At 36.7% G+C, this 25,869-nt stretch overlaps 1 protein-coding gene and 1 pseudogene across 1 annotated transcript in view; one reads left to right on the plus strand and one right to left on the minus strand.

The window, feature by feature from the left end:
• The window catches only part of COL19A1 (collagen type XIX alpha 1 chain), a 337,609-nt gene that overhangs the window by 113,054 nt on the left and 198,686 nt on the right, over positions 1-25,869 (minus strand). The window lies entirely within an intron of this gene.
• LOC116474363 (large ribosomal subunit protein eL37-like) lies at positions 527-3,164 on the plus strand (annotated as a pseudogene).

Below are 25,869 nucleotides of genomic sequence, written 5' to 3' on the forward strand. Positions count from 1 at the left end.
TAATTCTTGCATGTTAATCTTCATGATTACAACAAAATATTAACTCTCCCAAGTTCACAACTAGCTAAATTCCAATGGCAAGATGTTGTGCTAACATCTCTAAGTACCCGTGAATCTAATAACATTTAAAAAGCATTTCATTATTTATTATAAAATTATTTTCTTAAACATTTTTTATTTTTTAAATTTTTAACAGGGAAGTGAGCTTAGGTATTGAAAGCATACATTTTGAATGAGAAGCATTTATGAGCATATGTTTTCTAAATATGGTCACTCTATTTCATTGTTACTAACAATTCTATTTGATTTTCGTATTGGTAAACTGTCAGTACATATTAAGGCTTATTGATACTTATAAAGTAAAGATATTAGGTTGATCTTTTCAATGCTGTTTTGGGGGAGAATTATAAGTGTAGGCACAGAAAGGCCCATTTTATTCACCAATTTTCTTGCTCTGAAAATGTCAGGCAAAGTTGCCTGATTCCTCTGATTCTCATCCAGTCTTGGAGTGGGGTAGGAGGTCGAAATGCCAGTTGAAACAGTAGAGTAAGTGTTCAGAGATCAACAAGCAAATACAATGCTGTGATTGGATCAGAAATGTGTCCATTGTTCCTGAAGGGAAATTAGGTGATACCATCAAAGACTTCATATGAAAACAGAAGCCTTTTCTATAAATAGCTCTAGTTAACATCTACAGAACAGATTTAAAATTTTTTAAAAATTAAAAACATAGGCCGGGCATGGTGGCTCACAACTGTAATTCCAGCACTTTGGGAGGCCGAGGCAGGCGGATCACCTGAGGTCAGGCCAACATGGAGAAACCTCGTTTCTACTAAAAATACAAAAAAAATTAGCCAGGTATGGTGGTATGTGCCTGTAATCCCAGCTACTCTGGAGGCAGGAGAATTGCTTGAACCTGGGAGGCGGAGGTTGCAGTGAGCCAAGATCGCGCCACTGCACTCCAGCCTGGGAGACAGAGACTCTGTCTCAAAAAAAGAAAAAAAAAAATTAAAAACACAAATATAATTATTAATAGTAGTGTTTTCTCTTATATTTCATTTTATAGATCTAAACCATGCAGTTCTTTTGGAGGATTGTAAGATTGAAATGAACACATAATTTAATATTCTGTATACTTAAAACAAGTTATACACATGTACACCATGTTCTAGTCTTGCAGTTTACATTTTCTGAAAATCAATATATTTGGTCTTTTAGTAAATATAAGTAAATTAGCCTCTGAGGACTAATCAATGATAAAAAGTTTACTTAGAAAGTGGAAGCACTGTAATTTATTAATTCACAAGAACACAAAGAAACTAAATCAATGGTATCTAAGTAAGTGATTGGTTCTTTCTTTAAGCATACATTAGGTTGAGGTAAGTTAAAACCATAGGATCAACTTTAGTTTACATTCCCCTTTCTTCAAAGGAGACATGTATATTGATTTGGGCAGGAAGCAGGGAAAATGAGGCTGACTGTTGATTAACTTTTATCACAGAGTTAATGTTGAAACAAACCAAATGTCAGATATTGTAACATAACATTGGCATGTGTTAAGATGAGGAGTAAAAAGCATCCAAGATTCAGGATATGGTGAGGGCAAGCATCCAGATTCCTGCACATCACTGCTGATTTCAGCCAGCCTTGCCATTGTCAGAGTGTCAGAGTGTCAGTGTGTATGCTGGAAGAGGGCAGAGAGAAGGCTGATTTTGCCGAGTGGACATGCAGGTAAAATATTTTTGAGGGTTAAGTAATTGGAACATATTGTGTGCACACAACTTTGGCCAGCACATATTTTCACATTAAATCTGGTTTCTAGGCTTGAATTTCTATTAGCACCCTAAATCAGATTTGAACAATTTTTGAAGATGTGCTATACAAAGCAATGCAGTTACCTTTTTGTTAGGCTTACCACCAAATACATACAGGTTGATTATAATCTGTCCCAAAGTGCTTGGAACCAGAAGTGTTTTGTATTTTTTTTTATTTTGGAATATTTGCATATACATAATGAGATATCTTGGGGATGGGCCCCAAGTCTAAACATAAAATTCATTTATGTTTCATATATACCTTATCCACATAGTCTGAAAGTAATTTTATGCACTATTTTAAATAATTTTGTGCATAAAACAAAATTGTGACTGTGTTTTGACTGCAACCTGTCATGTGAGGTCAGGTGTAGAATTTTCCACTTGTGGTGCCATGTTGTTGCTCAAAAAGTTTTGGATTTTGGAGCATTTCAGATTTCGAATTTTCAGATTATGGATGCTCAATCTGTACTAGAAACAAGATTTACCTTAGGAAAAACTCTTGAGACTTAAGTCTCAAGTATCAGTGACTTGTGGAGGATAGAGGAGAGGGGTGGATGGATGAGAAATGTGGATGGAAGCTTTAGAGCATAACAGAGCTATGGGTCCAGGCAGGGCACAATCTCTTTTTTTCTCAATTTTTTTTTTTTTTTTTAGAGACAGGGTCTCACTATGTTGCCTAGGCAGGTCTCGAACTCCTGGACTTAAGTGATTCTCCAGCTCTGGCCTCCTCCCAAAGTGTTGGGATTACAGGTGTGAGCCATGGCACCTTTCTTAGGGGCTGCAATTTCTATCAACACAATAGTCCATGCCTACTCCCAGACATCATTGTTCTTCTCTCCAAGGAGCCCTAGGAATTAACCCCCTTGTCTTGTTTCCCTTCTTCAAGGCCCCAAGCTGCACCGAATACAGCCGCACAGTCTTCTGTTCCTCTGAAGGATCATCTATCTTCTACTTAAAAGCATTAGGGAAAGGCAAAAGCCTACCTAAGAGCTAACAACACTCTTTGGTCTTGGCCACAGAAGCAAGATACTGAAGGGAACGCCATCGTTTGAAAAGTGTCGCAATAAGACGCACACATTGTGCCACCACTGTGGCTCTAAGGCCTGCCACCTTCAGAAGTCATCCTGTGGCAAATGTGGCTACCCTGCTAAGCGCAAGAGGAAGTATAACTGAAGTGCCAAGGCTTAAAGATGAAATAATACCAGGACTGGTCAAGTGAGGCACCTGAATATTGTATAAAGCAGATTCAGGCATGGATTCTGAGAAGGAACAACATCTAAACCCAAGACGGCAGCTGTTGTAGCATCCAGTTTATCTTCAGAATTTCAACGATTAGTCACACAATAAATGTTCTGTTTTTTAAAAAAGGAGCTAACAGTAGATTTTTGGTAGGGTGAATTTTACTACTTAAGCTAGGATACTTTTGGGGGAGTATTTTATTAATAATTAGGCCAAGAAAACAGGCATAAATCACAACTCCCTTCCTAGGACTAAAATCAGATTCCCCCACTTTTCAGAGAAAAGTCTAATCTGTGAATATTTGTTATTTTCTTTGCAGGGCTCTGGGGAAGTGGATGAGGATACCTGGGGCAGGGCCTGCAGCGGTTGATAGTAGGTCCAGGGAGAAGGCTGCTGATGCCGATGGGAGGAATGTTTGCATGTTTGCTTTCACTTCTATCTCTGGCTGTTTTGGTCCATTCATTACAAGGCTCTCTCTAGACCCAAAAGCGAGACAAAAGGTGGGGACTTGGGTGTGGGTGGAGTGAAAATCTTGGAGATAAGTCAGATAGCTGCTGAGCTGGAATAGGTCTTCCTGGCTAGGGTGGCTATTCTCAGGTGGCCATTTGTTCAGAAGCAACTCTGATAAATTAGTGTTTGGGTGAACTTTCAGATGGATAGAGATCTAGTGTTCCAGCATTATTATAACTGGGCTAATCCAACATTTTCCTGAAAACTGTGGTATAAAGAGCAAAACACAGATTTACTCTATCAAGTTGCCCTGGAAACCTGAAAGTGCTCAATATGTCAGTTTTCTGTTTGGCAATAGTGTGGAGATTATTAGACAACAATTTAGATATCTGCCTAATGATCTAAACCCAGGAGGGCTCAAACCTGACCGTGCATGAGTGTCGCCTGGAGGGCTGTTTTAAAATAGATTGCTGAGCCTCACTCGCAGACTTTTGTTTTTTTTTTTTTTGAGACAGGATCCATGCTGGTCTCAAACAATCCTCCTCAGGATCAAGAGGTGGAAGTAACCCAAATGTCCATCAATGGATGAATGGGTACACAAAATGTGGTACAAACATACAATGGAATATTTTCAGCCTTAAAAAGGAAGACAATCCTGGCCCATGCAACAGCATGGATGAACCTCAAGGACATTATACTAAGCAAAATAAATCAGTCATAGGAAACCTCAGGAGGATCATTTGGGCCCAGGAGTTCAAGACCAGTGTGGATCCTGTCTCAATAAAAAATAGCTTAAAAAAGCTCTTTTTTAAACTTGATGCTTCCAGGATGACTTGCAGTGTGAGAGAACATTTATCTTAAATTAGACTTTTGATTTATAAACACCTGGCCCTCTTAGGAGCACTAAAAAGGGAAGAATGCAAATAATAGACTATTGGCAGTTGTTTGACAGATGGTTTTTGTTGATGAGGATGATGATGATGAAGATGAAGTTAGAGCAGTAATTGGACTTCAAGGATGATATGCAGGCCCCAAATACACAAATGAAACATATATTTAAGTACTCTCTATAAACTGTCAGGACACAGTAATACAGCTAGCCCCTCTCCTGAGTAGCTGGGATTACAGGTGTGTGCCACCTGCTTGGCTGTTCAGAGTTCTGGATTCAGTAGGTCTGGGGTGAGATCTGAGAATCTGCATTTCTACCAAGTTTGTAGTAATGCTGATGCTGCTGGTCTGGGGACCGTGTTATGAGAACCACTACTCTAAAACTAAAGCTCTTCTTTCATATTTAAAGTCAGGCAATCCTGTAGAGCACCTTATATCTTGTAGCTCAGAACAAAAGAATTCAATCTGTTTTGTGATTATGTGGAACTTTGAGAATAAAATGCTCATTGTCAAGTTCAAGAGCACCTGGACTGGAAAATTCCTGTGCCCCATTTTTTCTCTTATAGAATCTTTTTGTGCTAAGATTTCATTGATGTAAAATGGTACTTATACTTTGCAACAACTTTGTTAAAGGAATAGAAAGATCACTTGTAAAATTCCTACTGCATACACCCAGTAGTATGGCTACTATCAACAAATCTGAAAACAAGTGTTGGCGAGAACATGGGGAAATTGGAACACTTGTGCAAGGTTGATGGGATTGTAAAATTGTAATCCTAGCACTTTGGGAGGCCGAGAAGGGTGGATTGCCTGAGGCCAAAAGTTTGAGACCAGCCTGGGCACCATGGCAAAACCCTGTTTCTAAAAAAAAGAAAAATACAAAAATCAGCTGGGCATGGTGGCATATGGCATATGCCTGTAGTCCCAACTACTGAGGAGGCTGAGGTGGGAGGATCACTCCAGCCCAGGAGGCGTAGGGTGCAGTGAGCTGAGATGGCACCACTGCACTCATGCCTGGGTGACAGAGTGAGACCCTGTCTCAAAAAAAAAAAAATAGAGTTACCATATGATCTAGCAATCCCATTTCTGGTTATATACTCCAAGAATTGGAAACAGTTTTAAGAAGAGATATTTGCATGCCCATGTTCATAGCAGTATTATTCTCAATAGACAAGAGGTGGAACTAACCCAAATGTCAACCAATGGATGAATGGATAAATAAAATGTTGTACAAACATACAATGGAATATTTTCAGCCTTAAAAGGGAAGAAAATCCTGTCACATGCAACAACATGGAGGAACCTTGAGGACATTATACTAAGTGAAATAAACCAGTCACAGAAAACCAAATACTCTATGATTCCATTTATATGAAATATCTAAAGAAGCCAAATTCATAGGACAGAAAATAGAATGGGGGTTACCAGTGACTGAAGAAAAGGAAGAGGAGAAAAAAGGAGTTGTTTAATGTTTATAGAGTTTCAGTTTTGCACGATGAAAATGTTCTGGAGATCTGTTTCACAACAATGTGAATATACTTGACACTACTGAACTGTATACTTAAAAGTGGTAGGATGGTAAATTTTATGTTATATATTTTTTACCACAATTCAAAAGAAAATAACTATTTTTACCAAATGCCCAGTACATGGTAGTTCTAATAAATATTAGTTCCTTTCCTCATTACCCTTCTACTACCCTCTCTCCAATTCTCTTTTTTATATAAAAATGTTAGATAATGTCTCTAGGAAAACCTCCAAAATATGTAGTGTGCACCCTTTAGAAAAGTGTAATCACCTTTTAACCATGGATATGAGTTTTTTAAAAATCTAAAGTAACAATCAAGATACCCATTAGAGGTAGAAATAAAAAAAAGTGGTTTATTCATACAAGGGAAAAGTATATATTTGATAGCAATGAAAATGAATGAAATTGAACTACATGCAACAATATAAATGTTTCTTATAAACATAATGTTGATCAAATCATACAAAGAACAAAATGGGCAAACCTAATCTATCCTATTAGAAGTTATAATGGGTTACCCATGTGAGAGTGGAAAGTGACTGAAAGAAAGCATGAGAGGAGTTTCTTGGGGTGATGATGTTCTATTGCTTGAACTATGTGGTGGTTGCATAAGTATGTTCATTTTATAAAAAAGCATCAAGCTGTACTGTATGACAGTCACATTTTTCTGAATGTATATTAAATTTCAATATAACTTTTAAAAATGAAACCAGGAGATTCCCACAACGGAATGATTTTATTTGAATGATCTAAAGCTTGATTCCGCTTGCATTTTCTGTGCACAAGGACACAGAGGGTCACTATTAACAGCAAGAAAAAAAAGATACAAGGCTATTTAAATAAATGACACCTACAAATTTTCAACAGTAAAAATAACCTAATGCTTCCAGGATGACTTGCAGTGTGAGAGAACGCGTATCTTAAATTAGACACTTGATTTATAAACATTTGGCCCTCTTAGAAGCATTAAGAAGGGAAGAATGCAAATAATGGACTATTGGTATTCATTTGACAGATGGTTTTTATTGTTGATGAGGATGATGATGATGACGATGAGGTTACAGCAGTAATTGGACTTAAGGGATGGCACACAGACCCCAAACCCACAAAATGAAACATGTGTCTAAGTACTCTCTCTAAACTAGCAGGTCACGGTAATTCAGCTGACTCCTCTCTAACATTCCCCTGTTTCCATATGTGTATTTTGCACACTGTTAGGCATCAGCTCAGCCTGAACAAGGTATTAAGGAAATGTCAAGAAAGAGGAGACAGGGCCTTGACTGGCACACACAACTGTGAATGAGGTGTTAATTACACAGGAAAACATTACAGACTATCTGGGAAGTTTAGTTTTCTTTTTTAACTTTGTGAAAGGAAATAAGATTTATGCCTGATGTAAAAAATTACATTTTGAACTCAATGATATGTGTAAAAATGAGAATGGAATACTTACTGAGGAAGGCATAATATTTTAAGTACATTTTATTTCTTAATAGATATTTTAAAATCTATCTATGACAGTAACAACACTAATCATAAAGGTCTCATTACTTCAGGGATCTGACAAGTGACTCTCATAAGGACATGAGAAGAAAATGCAATTCAGCATGAACAAATGACTTGAAATAGGTTCAGAGCTAAGGAAAGATGAACATTATTGAGGTTGGGATCTTAACATTTTTAAATTATTTCATTCCACTATTTACTCATCTCTCTGCCCCTTTCCTTTTAATCCCCCCTTGGATGGATTCTATCTGTAACTAATGTGGCTTTTCAAAACAAGTCAGAAGTTGTGACATCATTATCTAAACCTCTTGAGCTACAGTTCAATAAATGATAGTCTGAATAAATGATTCGTTAAAACATTAAAACAGGATTAACGTTTCCTTGATGTGGGTATCCTGATCATTCACAATTTAGGTTATTTTGCTGTTATAATTTTTGAGCTTCTCTTCTTCTCACTATCAAGTCAGATTTTATAAATGTCCCATTTACTTGTTGCTTTTCCCTTTGGAATGTGGATCTTCCTAGTTCTCCTCTGCTTGCCTGATTTCTGCTTGCCTTCACGTCTCTCTATCCTGATTCTGAGGCCAACCCAAACCTTCCATTTAGATTTGTTGGAATGCCTAACTGCCTTGCCACACCACCAACTCTCTAAGGCCCAACTTCTGCCTCTGTTTTCTAGGCCTGTCATTGCCAATATTTGCCAAGCCACTTCATTGGTCTGGTATCCTGGATGGGGCAGTGGTAGGGTATGGCTAAACAATTTCCTGAATATACTGTGATGTATTTTAACATCTTTGTGCCACATGAAGCTGGTGGAAGCTGAAAGTTCATTGTGAAAACATTCTTTCCTCCATATCTGGATGTTCACAGGCAGCACACTCCCAGACTGGAGAAGGGGAATTTGGCCTTTATATACACTGCCTTCCTGTCTGAGAATTATGCCGCCAGCCTTCCACATCTCTAAAACATTCCACTTTCACAACGCCTTATGAATGAAGACTTTTCTCCTTCACTTTTGTTATGGGAACTGTTATGTTTGTAGGTTTAGAGTCAATGAAATTGACATGCAGAGGGACAAATAATGTATATAAAATGATAAGTCTTATTTAATAGAAATGTTAAAATAAAAACAATGTAGTGAAGTTCATCTACAAACTTCAGACAGGTCAGAGGCTAGGCCAGTGAAACAGGAACAAGCTCAGCATCACCAGTGAGCGTTGGAACAAATAATCATTAGTAATATTTGGAGATCTTGATTTCAATTAAGGTAAAGTGACAGGACATACTTTCAGTATTTCTGAGTTACATAATCTAAAAGACATACCCAAGGGGTAGAATTTTAGAGCTACATATTCAATGTCCAGGATTGAATTGACTAGTACGAAATAAGTTCACAGAACTACATTTTGCAGTCATTCAATAACTGCCTGACAAATGAAGAGAATTCTAGAGGATCAGTGAGATGGAACTATAAAGGTCACCCAATTTTGAAATGGAAAAATTTTCCTTATGTAATTCTCAATTAATTGAAGTGAATTTAATGGATTAAATTGCATTTTGATACTTAAGTGCTGATTTCAGAAAAAAACCCTATCAAAAAGATGTGAGTAAATTTTATTTGGCAGAAATTTACTGTCTGTTTTACCTGCTGTGTTGGGGAAAATATATTAAGATGATTAAGACCTAGAGCTTGCCTTCATGGTGGAGGAGAAGGGACAATTATTTGCAACAGGTATTTAGACAGACTTGTTCATTTGGTTATAGATGATCTCAGCACTTCCAGTTTCCCTCTGGAGTGGAGGGATCATGGGGATAGGAGGAAAATGTGGGTAGAAAAAGTCATTTACACAACCTCAGCGACAACCTGGGACATTATACCCCCTAACAAGTCCTCAAACAGGGACAGCTTTCCCTGGATGCACCTGCGGTAACCTGTCTTAGACGTGTGTGCGCTCTTTGGTTCTCTTCTCTTCTGATACTTATCCCCAGCCTTTAGATCGAGTGTGTTCAGAAGGCATTTCCCAGCTCACCACTTCTTTTTCTTGCATGATTGATTTAAATATGTGGAAAACGTATCGACGACCTTTAAAAACTGAACACTTGGGACATACTATTGTACAAAACCGAGAGTATTTTTCTTTATTTGAATACTACTTTTCGCTTCCTTAAACTTAACACCCAATGTCACTTGAAGCAGTAACTGGGTAAAAGTAATTCGAAGTCTGTGCTGTACAATTTACCTTCCCTCAGCTCCCATCAGATCCAACATTTCCCAAAGTAAGGTTAGGGTTTCCTGGGAAAGCTGGTGGCCCAGTTGTTCCTGCCGGCAGCAATTGTTGGTCAGTTGCCAGATTCTTTTTATGTTCTTTGACTTTTTCTCTGTTCGCCTCTAGGGAAGTATCCTAAAGGCAGAAACCCTAAATACATCTTGTTCCCCTCATTCTTGCTACATCTGGTACATATGCATTTACATTTACAAAACTCACATAACCAACTCAGCTTTCTCAACTACGTAAAATTTCCATTATGACTTTTAAACTCTTTATTTGTTCACCTGCTGGCTTTTCGCTGTGTTTTTATAAGATATTTTCCCCACTTTCAGCTGGCATGTGCCCAGAATTGTTCACAAATTAATTCAAGAAGTATTTATGAAGTCCCTATTGTGGGTTAGATGCTTTACCATGCTCTGGAAATACCTTGAATTCTGTCTCAATAGAGCTCATGTACCAGTGGGGACAATAATAGTAACATGCCAAATATCATTCAAAGAAACTTACACATATTTATTCATTTAATCTTCAAAATATGTTTGAGGTATTCCCATTTTAAGGATGAGGCAAATTAGTGACAATATAACTTGCCCAAGGTTATGGGGCTAGTAAATACCAGAGTTAAGACTTGAATCCAGGCAACTTGGCTGTATCATCTCTGACCATTACCACTAGGCTATACTTACTGCATCTCTAAGAACTAAACAAATAAAGATACGAATTTTGGATAGTGATAGGAAATACAGAAAAATAAAGCAGGATAAGGCAGTACAGAGTTATACAGGAAGGTGTGCTGTTTTAGATAGAAAAATCAGGGAAGGCCTCAGCAGAAACCTGAACAAAGTGAGTCCAAGGATAATGCAAGGTCTGAGAAAGAGCATCCAGGTGCATCCAGGGAAAGCTGTCCAGTAGAGGGAACAGCAAGAACAAATTCTTCAAGGAATAGCAAGAAACACAGGTTGCTAGAGAAGAGCAAGTGTGTGGTTGGGTGGCAGGCAGGCCAGATTAGGCTGGGCCTTGCAGATTATGGTGAGTGCTCTGAGTTTCACTACCGTGATTGTGATGGGAAGCCGTTAGGAGTTTTGTCTTAAAAAGGTCATATTATATAGGTTGGTATAAGCACCTGCTTAGGTAGATAATAGGCCAGAAGGTAAAACTGCCACCAAATTCATCATTTAATACAGAAGCTCAATAGAACTAATTTTAGGTTATCTGTTTTATTTGCTTATAACACTTCCTTACATGTGTGTAGAGTTGATTATATGTACAGTCATCTCTTGGTATCTGTGGGAGATTTGTTCCAGATCCCCACTGTCCAATACCAAAATTCATAGCCATTCAAGTACCTTATATAAAATGGTATAGAATCCGCATATAAGCTATACACACCCTCTCATATACATTAAATCATCTTTAGGTTACTTATAATACCTACAATGAAATGCCATGTAAATAGTTGTTATATTGTAATGTTTGGGGAATAATGACCAAAAAAATGTCTGTACATGTTCAGTAAGATGTAACCATATTTTCTTTTCAAATATTTTTCAATCCATGGTTGGTTGAATCCACGGATGTAAAACCCACAGATACAAACAGCTGACCATATAACATTTCCATTTTCATTTTCATGTGCAAATCTTTTTTTTTTTTTTTGAGATAGAGTCTTGCTCTGTCACCCAGGCTGAAGTAAAGTGGTGTGATCATTGCTCACTGCAGCCTCAACCTCCTGGGCTTAAGTATCCTCCTGCCTCAGCCTCCCAAGTAGCTGGGACTACAGGTATGTGCCACCATACCTAGCAAATTTTTAATTTTTTTGTAGAGATGGGTGTCTCTATGTTGCCCAGGCTAAAAAATATTTTTAATCTTACATTAACATTTTATGTAACTGAATATAGTATCTATTATTCTCTGATATTTATCCAGCCCATTGTTTTTGCCTGGAAAAAAAGATATACAGTATAAGGAAGTGAGATCTATTTCATCCTTCATTATAAACTATAGTTTTTAAAACAGAGAAAGCTGCATTGTGTAAGTAATCCTACAAGACTTACAAAAGGATATTAATAATTTAATGAACTTGTACACAAGGGAGAAAAGTGTTCTTGAAACATGTCAGGATGAATTTTCAAGGGAAAGGCCTAATTAGCAGTGTCTGAAGCATATGTCATCACATTTAGAAAACATGAACCAGTCCCTGTGGAAAGAATGGTAAGTTGGATTTTGAAGCATTAACTACTCCAGTTAATTTGTATGATTAACAAGCAATATGTCAGTTGGCTGGCCTAACTCAAGTGAAAGACCTTGCAGGAGAAACAAGGATGTTTAAACTCATCCACAGAAATATGCAAATGTAGTTTATTGTCTCATTTATATTTTGATCAACCAATAATTTAGAGATCTTATGGGAAATAATGCCATAGTTTGGGCATCTTTTGAAATATAGAATCAAAGCTACAAAGATTCCCTAAAAAATACATGCCTAACTATCCCATTGACTTTGCAAATGAGAGCCTTGAGGGGTTAATGAAAGAAAAAAAGCCCTTATCTTGGATCATGGCTGGCAAACCAACAACTGAGAGAAAAACTATACATTTAAGTAAAGTTATATTGATCTTTTTCTTACACATAATAAAGTATTTTTACCAGACGATTATTTGGAAAAAGTCAATTTGAAGAAACATGATTTAAATCCATTCAAAAGAGAAAACACATGTAGGTGAAATCTATTTGATGTCAAGATCTCCAGAGGCAAAGAGAAAAATCCAGTCACTTGTCTATGGGATTCAAACGTAAAATTACATGGCAATATTCACACGTTCATTTAGATGTTTGAGATCCTGAAGACAGACCCTTAATTTAAATCTTTCAAAAATCAACAATATAACTAAAATTACAGGAGCTAATGTTGGAAACAATCGAAGTTACAGATTTGTTTACTACTTTAATGAGAAATCAACTGCCACTTAGGAACACAAATGAATGCGAAAAATAAAGCCAGTCTTGTATCAATGATAAGCATTTGTACATTTATTAAGTGTTTACTATATGCTGGATGTTGGAGAGTAAAGAGAAAAATTATACACAGAACTTGCCCTTGAGGAGCTCATAGTCTGGTATTAGAATATTTCTCTTCTTTCCTCAATATAAGTTTTGTTCTGCACACAAAAAAAGGCTATTTAAATAGATCCACAAAAGAGAATAGTAGTTCACCAGTATTTTCAAGAATTATAAGTCTGCATTAAACGTGGACATAGTGGCTTTGGATGATTGGAGCAGCAATATTTCTATTTTGGCATATTTTCAATACATGTTACCCATAGTCATGTTTTATATTTTAGAACGGTGTATATTATATTGAGGTGATACAGATTCTAACTCATATATTTATGACACAAATTGATCATTGACTTAAAAATAAAAAACAGGATAGAAAAAAAATGTGCATTGTATGAGAAGCCAGAGACCTGACCACTAGTACATCCTCTTTTATTTATTAATTAAGCAAATCTGAAAAAGTCACATAATCTCTCAGCCTGAGCAATTTCTACCTTAGGGAAAAAAAAAAGAATAAAAACATACCTGCCTAAAGATAGTGGGCTAGAATATATGAAGATCTGAGAGGTATTTAAGAGAAATATATACATTTGAAAGGGGCTTTCTATGATCTTTTCCCCATTATTAGACTATAAATTCCGGAGGGCAGGTATGGCAGCTGCCATGGAATGAACTCTCTGTAAAGGTCCACCCATTCTTCTGTGCAGAAGGTCCCAAGCATTCCCTGAGGAATTAAACTGCCTAGGGGCACAGAGAAGGTGGCTGAACACATTCAGATGTAGAGCCAGTGATCAATTACATTCTTGGCAAATATCGAAGACAAATATACCCCAAATCCTCAGTTTGAAATTTAATGTTATTGAGGCCAACCTACAGGCCTGAAATAAAACCTTACATAGCATGTGCTCTCTAGTGCTGACACTAGTGTGTCATTGTGGGTAACTTATGGGATAGATGTGTCACAGAAATGTTTTTCAAACTGTGGTAACATATAGTTACCAGTTATCTTGCTTTCTTCCCCTGGTAGCACTGGTAAGAACTGGCAGTGTGGCGATCCTTACCATTGCTGGTAAGGTTAGAATTGAAGTTTTCAGACTTGAATAACATTTGACCTAAGGAGGCAGTATCTATAGTTTTGGCCTCTGTTTCTAAATGAAATGAATAGTCTAGATTTTACAACAGACAAATGAGGGCCCTTACTCAGAGTAAAAGCTGAACTCCTTACAATGAATGACCCGCAAGGCTGTGCTCTGCCTTTCTGTGTGGACTCTCCAACCTCCTCTCATCTTCCTTCACCATTCTAGCCATACCGACCTCCTAAAGTTCCTTGAAATTTCTGCCTCAGACGTTTGCACCTGCTGCTTCCCCTACCTAGAAAGAGCTTCCCTCAGCTTTTCACATGGCCCTCATCTATTTTAGATCTTTGCTCCACGGTCAGCTTGGCAGCAAGGCTTTCTCTGACTTCCACACAACACTGCATATCCCTTTCCTCTGCTTTCTTAATCTTGGTTGCATGTATCACCATCAACCACACTAAAACTTATTTATTTTGTGGCCGTCTGTCTCCATAATAGAATGTAAGTTCCGTGAGGGCAGAGGCTTTTGTCTATTTTAGGTGTTACTAAACTTTTCCTGTGAAAAGTAAGAAATATTTAAAGTAAATATTTTAGGCTTTTTGAGACATACAGTCTTTGTCACAACTATTCAACTCTGCTGTTGTAAGCACCCAAAGGCAATATGTAAGCAAATGGGCATGAATGTGTTCCAATAAAACTTTATTTAAAGAAAACACATGGTACATCAGATTTGGCCCAAGGGCTGTAGTCTGCTGATTCCCAGTCTATTGTGTTCATTGGTTTATCCTCTGCCTACGGCAGTTTCTGGCAAACAATAGGTGCTCAATAAATATTTGTTCTTGTTTTTGGACTGAGCTAACCATGAAAATGGAAGTAAATGTAACTTTTTGAAAGGTACTAGACAAATGAGGAGTTTGTACTAATGAGAAAAAGTGTTATCGCATTCATTACTATACTTTTAGACGGGCATCAACATCAAAACCATAAAACTAATTATGCCTTGAAAGTTCTTTAAGATCTGGTGATGTTTTTGTTTTTATTTTTGTGTTTGCTGTAGATAACATGATAAAACCTTGGTAAATAGTTCGAAATTATTTTGAGATATTTTTAAAATGCAGATATGTAAAAAGAGTAACATAACAAATGATTATTTTCCCACAGCACAGCATTAACAACTAGTAACAGTTTGAGATTATTTTCTTCAAGATTTTTTTAATCAACAAAATATCATAGATTAAATAGAAATACTTTTTGATCATCTGTAGTCCTTTTTCCCTCACCTTCCTCTTGGGATAACTACTCTCATGAGTTTACGTTATCTTTCTGTTTCATGTACTCTTAAAAAAGAAATATATGTACTTATGTATTTTTTCTTGTATTCAATATTATTGTTTTTAAGATTTACCCTTGGTGTGTGTGTGTCGGGGGGGTGGGGCAGGGTTGTGTATAGTTTATTATATTTAACTGCTGTGAATGCTGAATTCTGTTGTGGATAGGTAACATTTCCAAATGGAACTATTTCTAGAGTGGCAAAATATAGAAATACGAAAAGTATGGGGCCATTTATTATATTATAGGGCAAAGCCTCAATTAGTTTCTGAGGTTGTATATACTGGGGTCTAGTGTTGCTCAAGTCTTTCACCCAAGAAAAGAACTAACCATCCAAGGAATCTAGCAGTTTAACATCATTTTATTTTTCTCTGATAGAAAAACCTTATCCCGCAAATATCAGTTCAGTTATTAATACATGGTGAGTGTTGCAATAGCATAACTCACTTTCAGCATTTCAATTTATCCAGCTGAATTTCAAAATACAAATGGGGTATCATACGGGACTTTTCTCTAATAGCACAATAACATTTTTAAATGGAGTTTAAGATGTAAACTGAGCAAGCTGAAATTAAATTTGGGTCTACTGATCCAGGTATCAGTTTCTTAGAGCTTTGAAATAGAGTATACGTTTTCAAGAGATTAGATACATGGTGACCTTAAAAAAGCCTTCTGACATATTCCATAACATCAAGGAATGGAAGGAAAAAGAATAAAGAATCCTTATGAAACATCTGCAGTTCACAAAACATTTCAAATAGTACCGTGTCAACCTATGCTATAAATAGTTTATTCCTGATATTCGGCTGGTTTTACAAGCATCTATGTGATGACAAAGAGAAAAAAATTCAAAAGTGTTCTAGAATATCATTAGAAGTACAAATACTTTAAAGAAACCAGTTGTAGTAAAAGTTTATTTATTCAGCACTTTACTAAATGGAAAAGCCTACTAACTGGCACTTCCAAGCTTCTGTAGGACAGTGCTAACTGGCTTAATGACTCAGGAGACGGGGCTCCAGTCAGCAGTTACAGTGCTTTCCCTATTAGCTGCAGCTCTACACTGAGGTACAGTGTTAGTAGTTAGCAGGACACAGGCTGGATTTCACCCCCAAACACCCACTGGCTAGTCACACTTCTTCCTGGGCAACTGTGCTAGGAACAAATCCAGAAAAGTCTTCGGATTCCAAAAGAAACACTAAATCTTTTCCATGGTTTTGGTGCTAGAGGATTTTATTATGTTCAAATACTTAGAAATTAATATTATAACTATGATACAATAATTATCAATTATTGAATACCTAGCATGTTATAGGCCCTGTATTGGCTACTTTACACGTATATTTTTCTAATCATCAATTTCGGGTTAGGTACTATTCATTAGTATTATTTCGGTTGTATAACTGAAGAACTGAGACTCAGAGAGGCTAAGTAGTATTCCCTGGGTCACACAGGCAGGGCTCACCCAGGAGTTTGCAAGACTCCAGAATTAATGCCTTTTGAGACTTTACTTTGGTGAGGTTATATAGAGGGTTACATTTTATTAATAAAAATTTCAAGGACCCAGATATCCATCTGAGGCATAAACTGATCAAACAATGAACAGCCCTCCTTATAGAGGTAAGGTCTGTGGGTTGGTTGGCTTCACCAAAGCCACTCTACAGCAGAGGGAGCATCTCCACCCACCACCTAACATTCATGTGCACAAGCTGTACATCTGGAAGAGAAGGAAAATCAAAGTGATTAGTAGGGGAATGAATCAAGGCAGCCTCCAGACAGAAAACGGGCTAAGCAGAGGAAAATAGGCAGAGAAACTTCTGTGTCAGTATCAGGCTGGTCTCTGACGACACTGATTTTCCTCTACATTGGTTAAACCATTTTGTATATTCAATTGTATTCTGGACATTTATTAATATTTCAAAGAAAATCTGACTGTGACCCACTAAGTTGATTTCTGACTTGCTCATGGATCACAACTCATGGGTTGAAAAATATGGCTATTGAGGGAGCAGAATTTGGCCATAGACTTGAACATCACTACCAATTTCTGGCTTTGTGACTCTGCACAAGTCATATTAACTTCTTTAAATCTCAGCATCCTCGCCCCAGTCAACATTAAATCTAAACTCGACCCTAAAGTTAGTTATCTTCACCAACTGTTACCTGGATTATCTTATCTTAAATGGTTTCTGCTTGTTTGGCTGTCCACATACCTAAATCTATCAAATAACTGTCCTTTTTGTTAAACTTGAGGGTGTTTTAGCTATAGGTGGTCATACAATAAATTATCTGTTTAAATCCTTTGTGTAAAAGGGATCTTCCAATTTTAAAAAGGTAAGTTGGACTATTCTTCACAAATTATCCATTAACTTTCATTTTATCTTTTTTCCAGGGGGAAAAAGTGTTGAAAGAGTTAAGGGAGGAAACTGCTCTTTCCTCTTATAACACTTTTTCAGAAATTCTATTTATATAATCAGTTTTAGCCCTACTGGCTGTCTTGCCCTGCATATGGACTCCAGCAGAACTAGTCCAGGTAGCCAGGAATAAAACAGAACAGACAGTGAAACATGTTATCCTTGCTTTATATAGAACATGGCTGCCTGGGTTCTAAGTCCTGGTAAAATACGTTGTATAGCTGAGAATTCATTGTATATTTTGCTGGTTAATTTTCAGAATTGACCTGGCTAAGTGCACATTTCTCTTATTACAAGGCTAAACTGTTTTAAAAAGCTTAACTAATCATACTTCAGTAAAAGGAATTCCTTCTGCTGGTGATAAAGTTTTTGTTGTTACGGTTTTAGCCTATAATCAATGCAACCTACTAAATCAGCACTTCTCTAATTCTATGGGAAAGGACTGGTTTTTAAAATACCCAATCTCATGAATCAGTACTTTTATAAAATATAACAAAGCTGAATTGCTAGAAAAAAATGAAATAAATACATATGAAGTATAAATTCCAGTGTATATTACTGAATTCAACAAACAAAAAATTACGCTTTAAAAATATAATTTTAAAACATTAGGGAAAAATGAAAAAAAATTACAAAACTGTACACATTATTTAAAGTGTGTATAAGGCACATAAAGATTCCCTATGGCACTCATTAATTTTTTGTCATTTTGTAATTACAATGAAACAAAAAATCATGAGTGAAATAGTGATTTCCCATACTAAGTACCTATATGCACTCTTTGAAGAAATAAACACTATTATATAGTTTTTAATGTAAGACATGATCCTGCTTTTTGCTTGTTAACATATCTGCTTCAAGTTGAATTGACATTTCTTATAGGGCAGGGGTCCCCCACCAACCCCCAGGCCCCAGGCTGGTACCGGTCTGTGGCCTGTTAGGAACTGGGCTGCATAGCAGGAGGTGAGTGGTGGGCGAGCATTACCGCATGAGCTCTGCCTCCTGTCACATCAGTGGGGGCATTAGATTCTCATAGGAGTATGAACCCTATTGTAAACCACACACGGTGAAGAATCTAGGCTACACGCTCCTTATAAGAATCAAACTAGACTGAGGTGGAACAGTTTCATCCTGAAACCACACCTTCAAACCTGGTCCTTGAAAAATCTTCCACAAAACCCATCCCTGGTGCCAAAAAAGGTTGGGGACCATTGTTATAGAGGATAACTTTTATCTAGGTGCTTCATTGGCTGGGAGTGGTGGCTCACACCTGTAATCCCAGCACTTTGGGAGGCTGAGGCAGATGGAGCACCTGAGGTCAGGAGTTCGAGACCAGCCAGGCCAACATGGTGAAACCCGTCTCTACTAAAAATACAAAATTAGCCAGGTGTGGTGGCACACACCTGTGGTCCCAGCTACTTGGGAGGCTGAGACAGGAGAATCGCTCGAACCTGGGAGGTGGAGGTTGCAGTGAGCCAAGATCGCACCACTGCACTCCAGCCTGGGCAAGACAGAGTGAGGCTCTGTCTCAGAAATAAATAAATGAATTAATTAATTTAAAAAGTGCTTCATTATTTTATTTTAATGACATTAAGATAGAAATCATTTTAACAAAGATATGCTGAAGGAAATGGAAGAGATTTTGAAGTAATTTTAGACTCTCAGAATATTATTTACAACTTTTATTTAAAAATGGAGCAAGTGATGCTCTATTTTCAAAATTAATCTTCAATTCTTCATCAGTAGTCAGTCAAAGCAAATCACCCTATAAATTATTTATTAATCTCTCAATGAAATAAATAAATTCAACATTTTAGAATTCCTATATATGCATCTTCTTTTGGTGGAAAATAAAATTTGAAATGTTTTATCAAACTTGTTAAGTATTTGAAGATAACTTTTCACTGATGTAGAATATCAAGAACATCACTTGTTTCTTTGATAACTGTTGTAAAGCTATGAGAATAATATTGTAACAATCTCTAGAAACTTATTCCTCACTGGTCAGGCATTGCTGGTTCCCAAATGTTGGTGCAGGTTATTTTTTCCTACCACTAAAAAACACATTACATTCTTTTTTTGCATAGAAATATTGATATTATTTAAAATACTGATGATAACAGACAAATAAGCAAGTCTATAAAACTGTTCAAATTTTATTTTTAAAAAAGTAAGAATAAACTGGTTTCTTAAACTTGCAGAAACAATGAATTAATTCTATAATCCTAATATTTTTGATAAAATTTTTCTCCTCAATAACCATCATACCTCAGCATGCATGGTCATTTTCCATATAATCTCAAAATAAAATAATCTCCAAATTAACATATTAATCTTTACAAATTCACAATTTTTGCCATGTCATTAAGCCTATTGTTTAGTTCTGCTGACATTTCTTTTTAGCAAGAATTTCTCATTGAAGGAAGCTGTGTGTTGATTTACATTCTGGTACAAACTTTAATTTGTGTAACTGCTTCAGATTTTTTTTTATTTTCAAAAGAAGTCTACAAGACTTTCAAAGTCTGAACATGAACAGTAATAAAATCTGAGAAAGTTTTATAGGTTTGTTCATCCTTCCGCGTGTGTTAATGCCAGAAAACGTGCCTTGTGGTTGAAAATGATGTGGTAAAGAAAGCAAAATAAATGGTTTGTTTTTAAGAAAGCCCATTATAGGTAATTAGATTTAAATGGAAAATAAGATAGAAAGTAGTATGAAGGTAGAGCATGCGGAAGACAATTAGAAATATTACAAGTCTCAAGAATAAAAGATTAAAGATTAAAGCCCATCCCACTGAATGCTGTGGGGAATTCACCTATTCCATTTTCTTTTTTTTTGCTTTAGCTTTTCTGATACCAGAAATTATCTAATAAAAGTATATTAGACACACTCAGGTCATGCAATTTTGACAAAATTAAAAAGAAAGGGAATAGTGCACCATTTTTGATATTAAATTAGAAGCGTAACTTCTTTTGAATTTGTAATTCTTATGCCATCCTCATTTTACTTTGTAAAGGTCTTTATTTCTATGGCAACAGCTGCAAAGAAACACACCACATTCACTTGCATAAGTTCCCAGTGAAAAAGGTTTTTAAGCCCATAGTAAGTTACCAGTAGAGTATATACAAATGTATCACCATAACCACAAGGACTTACTGATAAAACACAGGCAGGACTCTTCATATGGTATGACGGTCCCTTGACATTTCTTCGCTTGGAAACGATACTTAAATAGCATGCTTCAGAAACTATACCATTTGAGAAAAAAATAAATGACAGTTTACAGAACGTGCACAGAGACATAAAATGTGAAAATTGCCAAAAGCAATAAAGATAAGAACAATTTAATTTTGACAATATTTTACCCTGACCTCATTTATATTATACCAATAAAACAAAGTTTTCCAAGGAGTTAGAACTGTGTTCTGACAAAACGAATTTGTGAAACAAAATAAATGAATTCAGACAAGTGTCTGATAACAGAAATGCTCTTCTAAGGTACCACTGGTAATTTACAAAGGAAAGGAGTCTTAGATAAAAGGGATAAAATGAAATGCCTACATTTTCCCCAGCAGCTTGAAAAACCTAGCAAAACTGAAATTACACTGAAATTGCAATAATAGACTTTTTCTTATCCCAAGGCCTGCCCCTTTCACCATTGTGTAGTTTCACTTCCTCTACTTTTATATTTCTCTCTACTTTTACTTAAGTTGGGCTTGCTGTTCATGAGGGAAGAAAGTAGTAGGTATATCTATTGGCCTGAAAACAATCTTGAGATTAATGCCTCTTATAAACAGCAAATGTTTAACTAAATCATATCTACACTAAAAAATTCTTTCTATATGAGAAGAATGTGCATATGCAACGTGAATATGCAATAAGCCTTTATTTCTACTTTGTCCTCAGAGTGTCCATGCCCCTCCTTTCCTTTTCCTGTGTCCTCAAGATAAAGATGCTGACCTATGTTTATACCTGTGCCTTCCCTTTTGGCCTCTTCCGGTATGTCTGGATAATTTATGATTGTTTGCTGTTGCTTGCATCTTCAGTTTCTCCCTATTTACAGACTTCTTTGCTTCAGTTTGTAATTGTAGTTGAGTATTCATATATATATATATACACACTTATGAGAAAAAAAGAAACAAAGATTTTCCTTGACCTCTCCCAATGTAGTCTTATGCCATCTCTCTTTACACCTCAGCTTTTGCGAATAATAGTTCATACTTCCCTGACTTTCTCAATATCTACTACACTCTTGAGATCCGTGCAGTGTCATGTCTGCCTCTGTGCAACACAGACACGCTAAGAAACCAGCTTCCTTCAAGATCACCAATGGCTTTTTCTCAACCCCCATCCTCCCTGATACCTCTGAAGAATTTCCTATCAGTTCGCAGTCCCCTCCCTTTCAAAACTTTCTTCTTATTCTCCCACTTTCCTATACTTTAAACGTTCTGGTTCATCTCTCCACCCCATTCCTATATACAGGTTTACCCAAATTTCAAGGTTCTACTCTCAGTTCTTTTCTTTCTAGTTTCTCCCTTGCACACTGCCCCCTCACCCCACTGTGATGGCTTTAGTTATCACCCTTAAACTGATGACTTGCTAACAGTAAACTTTGTTCTTCTACTCAGCTCACATCTTAAGGGGCTGGTGTACTTTTGATTGCAGATCCCTTCAGTAGCCCTAATGCTGTAGGCTTCAAACTGACTCATCTCTTTTAAAAGAATGTTTTCTTCAAGTGTTTTCTAGTTCATTTAAAGGCACTATCATTTCAGACTTGATATGTCAGCAATAACTTCTGAAACTTAAGTCCTTTGCCTGTTCTATGTTCATTCAATCTCCTTGATGTCATTCCCATCAGCCATTTCACTGGTTTTTATAATCATGCCCTTTATTACTTACTGATTAGACTACAAGGATAGTTTTCTTTTTTTCTGAGATGGAGTCTCCTTTGTCCCCCACACTGGAGTTCAGTGATGGGATCTCGGCTCACTGAAGCCTCTGTCTCCCAGGATTAAGAGATTCTCCTGCCTCAGCCTCCCACATAGCTGAGATTAGAGGTGCACACCACCATGCCCAGCTAATTTTTGTATTTTTAGTAGAGACAGAGTTTCACCATGTTGGCCAGGCTGGTATTGAACTCCTGACTTCAAGTTATCTGCCCGCCTCGGCCTCCCAAAGTGCTGGGATTACAGGTATGAGCCATTGAACCCGTTCTATGAGGTTAATATTATCAAAGTTCTTTTTAAAATCATATCTTCACTTTCACTCAAAAACCATCAAGGATTCTGCGTCAGTGATGTTAAGGATTGTGTTTTATTTTACCTCTGTACAGGTGCAGTTGGTGCCAGGCTTGGGTGGGCTCAGTTGCCATGGGTGTTGGCTGCTACTAGCTTCTATCTACACCCATTCCTGGAGGGTTACCTTAGTCTACAGGATCTACCTGGCCTGGAGATACTGGGAAGTTACTGCCCATCTCCCCACCCAATGAGGGCAAGCCTCGCCCCTTGCTTCAAGGCAGGAGAAATTCTGTGGTGCTCCAGAGTGTCTTGTGAGATCAGGGAGAGACTTGATGCTCCTGAAACCATATTTTGCCTGCATTCTTCTCTTCTCTTGTCTGCTTCCCTCACTCTCTTACAGATTTCTTCTGTAAATCGCTTATACAAGAATCCCATCTTAGGCTCTGCTTTTAGGGAAGCTTGACTTAAGCCAGCTTCCATGGTATTTCACACAAAACAGGCACTCAAATGTTTCTTGAGTAAATAAATAGGCCTTCAGATCTCTCAGAGAGGCTTTTTGTTCAAATGTGGTTGCCTCACTCAGTATAGGGGTTTTTGCTTATTTTCTTATTTTCTTCTCTTTCCTACTCTCTATTCATTAGCTCTTGTCTTTTTCTCTCAGTGTAGAGATTTTGATTTGATTGCATTTATAAGACCTTCAAATACTTTCGAAGACAAATAAACTATAAACATGATAGAATAAATGCATAAAGCTATGGAAATGTTTCTGCAGAAGATTTGGAAGACTGCATAAAACACGTGGCCAATGGAGAGTGTGAAGCAATGGCCTTCAATATGGCAGAACAAAAGGTGTAGATTTTTTCCAATGATATCTTGCTCTTTTCATTGTATGTTCTATGATTGATTTCCTTAAAGTGGCATTATTATTGAATAAAAATATTGAATGCACATAAGTTATTTGTGTTTATATTATTGAATTTTATGTGCATTCAAGGTATTAAATATACTTGTAGATACTCTGCAGTCATCTTTCTCATGGTTGCATAGACACATTGCTAACATCTCTCACATAAGAAATACAAACAACAATCCTTTCTAGTGTTCAAGAAGTGCATTGTCTAGTGATTTGAGAGCCACAAATGACACCATAATACAGTGGTCACAACATACGTTGTATACTGTTGTGAATTTAAAAAACACAATGGATAACGCTTACATACATGTACATACATACATGTATATGTTTGTGTTGGACATATTAGAAATGTCAAATAAATATCAAATTAATCTACAATAATTCACAAAAAAAGTCCAAGTAAAAGTTTACCGGTTTTGAGGAAAATGAGAAAAAGTAGTTTCTTTCTAAGGTATTTCTGAAGAATTCAAGAGCGACTGTCAATACTACTATTCCAAGAAATTTAGAAATAAAAACACAGTACAATCTACGTACATCATGTAAAAGATAAATTTTCAACTTTTTAAAGAACTATGGCATCACATTTACTTTGTAATAGCTACTCTCTCTATAATTAAAATATAATGTATAAGAAAAACAAAAGTGCTATAAAATTAAAGTTGCTTTGAGAATTATGTGCCGTTACCTAAGGTAACTCAAAATACTATAGAGTTTTACAAAGTTGAGGGCTTGATTATTTATTGGAAACATAATTTGCTGGCTTTCAAAGTCATTAGGCCATAAAAATGTTTCATGCTCCGAATGTTTTGCATTTCTGAAAACTTATCTGTTTATATTTTCCAAATTGATTAATAACTTGTGATTAATTCTTGGTTTTGGCAGCCACCCACAATATATTCACTCCATCCCAAATGGATAAATAACTTTCTACTTGACATTTCCAATGGTAAAGGTGTGAAATAGTTACTAACGTGTTCAGTGTAATGTTCTGAATAAAGATCCTGATGCAGGTGTATTAGCATATCGCCACTTTGGCAGAATGTGCCTTCTCCTTTTCCATTCTCTTTAAGTGTTTCTGTGGCTAAGTAAGTAATATTTATAAGACTCCTTCATAGAACACCTGTCACCAGAGTGCATTTAAAGTGCTTCCGGCTTAATCCCATAATATACCTGAGGGCTAAGTTATGATAAAACAGATAAATTTAGACTAGAGTCTTGAGTGATTTGGCTGAAGTCACAAATTGATCCAATTGCTCTCCTGAAAAAAAAAGAGCAGTTCTGACTCTCCCCCCGGTCCCTCACTGGTCAGGCATTGCTGGTTCCCAAATGTTGGTGCAGGTTATAGGGACGGAATGTGTGCTCATCACAATGTGTGGAGACCACAAAAGGATCAGCTGTACCTACCTATATTTGTCCCTTCTAGTGTGTGGCTTTAATTAGAAAAATTAAGTTAGTGATTTTTAAGTAACTTTTTTTAAAAGTTAGTGATTTGGTTAAATTCTCAATATCCCTATTTTACAACATGCAAACCTGGGTTTCGGTGTGATACCACAAAATAGACAATGGGTGTATGTTATGCAGAATAAATAGCCCTGAAGCCTTGGAGAATTGCCAATGTTTCCTGGGCCTCTGTTTTCTTATTTGGTGGGCTGGAATGATAGTATAGTACCCCTTTAGCTCTCAAATGTGATTATTTGATGTTCCTGAAATGGGTCCACCCTCACCTCTCCAGGCTTCTCTCTGAAGCTCTCAGCCACTCGGCTCAGGGGCTGAATGTCTCCAGTTTGAAGGAGTCCCCATTAGATGATGTGCCTCTTCCACATCAGAGAACAGCTCTTGGGTCTATTCACATAAATAAATAAACCATTCAGACTCAGGGTCCTATTTGAAAGTACAAAACATTTTTCCTTTACTAATCCATATAAAAGTGAAAATTTATTATGTTATTTTGTTACAGTACAAATAATGTCATTCAGCTCTCCATTTAAGTGAATGTAAGGACCTCAGCTCATTGTTGCTTTACTATTAAGTATTATTGGAACAAAATCATTGCTTACTATATATTTTTTCTCATTGACAGCCTTTCCAGGGCGTTTTGTCTCTTCTACCTCAAGTGCACTGCAGAGACCACTAGTTAGAGTGAAATT

This window comes from Hylobates moloch, unplaced genomic scaffold, assembly GCF_009828535.3.
Source record: "Hylobates moloch isolate HMO894 unplaced genomic scaffold, HMol_V3 SCAFFOLD_2, whole genome shotgun sequence".
NCBI lineage: Eukaryota > Metazoa > Chordata > Mammalia > Primates > Hylobatidae > Hylobates > Hylobates moloch.